The following is a 1,577-nucleotide window of genomic DNA, read 5'->3' on the forward strand; positions in this document are numbered from 1 at the left end:
GACTCTTGAGAGTCCCTTGGACTGCAAGGAGATCCAACCAGTCCATTCTGAAGGAGATCAGCCCTGGGATTTCTTTGGAGGGAATGATGCTGAAGCTGAAACTCCAGTACTTTGGCCACCTCATGCAAAGAGTTGACTCACTGGAAAAGACTCTGATGCTGGGAGGGATTGGGGGCAGGAGGAGAAGGGGATGACAGAGGATGAGATGGCTAGATGGCATCACTGACTCGATGGATGTGAGTCTGAGTGAACTCCGGGAGTTGGTGATGGACAGGGAGGCCTGGCATGCTGCGATTCACGGGGTCGCGAAGAGTTGGACACGACTGAGAGACTGAACTGAACTGGGCTTTTGAGGTACATCTCTGGGGGCAACAGATGTGAGCATCCTCTTTTTAAAAACTGATGGCCCCAGAAAATAAATTTTAGATTCTGCAATTTGGGGGGGGAGGGGTCTCTCAGCATCATGATGGCCACCCACCCAAGACAAACTCCATCTCTGGAAAGGAGCCTAAGCAGGGAGGGCTTTGAGGCTGGATGGCATGAGTTGGGAAACCAGGAAATCCAATTACCAGCTTTCAACCTGCAGAAACCATTTCACTTCCTCATGCTTCAGTTTTCTCATACATGGAATGGGTATATTGATCAGGACCAGGAATCAATACGTGTGAAGTATGGACAGCGGTGTCTGGCACATTGGAAGTGCTTAGAAAATGTTGTTACTTTATCATTTTTGTGGACAAGTCAGTCCCACCCTGACCCCCACTCCCATATACTTTTGTTGATCTCAACCTTAAACTTTGCTGGACAATGAGCTGTATGTGCGTGCACGTGCGTTCAGTCCTGTCCATGGCATTTTCCAGGCAAGAATACCAGCGTGAGTTGCCATTTCCTTATTGGGGGGATCTTCTTGATCCAGGGACTGAACCTGTATCTCTTGGGTCTCCTACATTGGCAGGTGGATTCTGGGCCACCTAGGAAGCCCAAACAAGCTATGAATACAGACATCTGGAGACCAGACCAACCCTCAGCAAACGGAGATGTTGGGTTGCTGCTGCCACCTGCTGGTGACCACTGGAACTTGGCTGAGGAGCCTGCTGAAGGGGGTGCCCTCCCTGCGCAGAGGTCCAGGGGCTCCACTCGCACCTGCCTGGCACTGCCAGCTGGCTACACAATTGTCACAGCAACTCAGTGCGGAGGGAATGTTCACAAGGCGAACCGGTAGGTTCTTTTGGTTACAGTGCTGTTAGTTTCAGATGTACAGCAAAATGATTTTTCTTTTTTTTTTTTGCAGATTATATTTCATATAGGTTATTACAAGACATTGGGTATAATTGCTGCAAGGTAATTCTTGGTTCCCTGTTTTATGTATAGTAGCTTGTATCTGTTAATCCTAACCTTCCAATTTGTCCCTCCCCTCCTTCTCCCCTTTGGTAACCGTGGTAAGTCCTTTTTTATTATTTATTTATAGTATGTTCAATTTTTTTTCTTATAATCTTTTAAATTTAAAATTTGTTTTAAAAATTCTTATTTTTCTTTTTTAGTAGGTTCTCTTTTAAATTCAACAAGGGCTGAATTCT

This window comes from Bison bison, unplaced genomic scaffold (assembly GCF_000754665.1).
Source record: "Bison bison bison isolate TAMUID 2011002044 unplaced genomic scaffold, Bison_UMD1.0 scf7180017864072, whole genome shotgun sequence".
Lineage (NCBI taxonomy): Eukaryota > Metazoa > Chordata > Mammalia > Artiodactyla > Bovidae > Bison > Bison bison.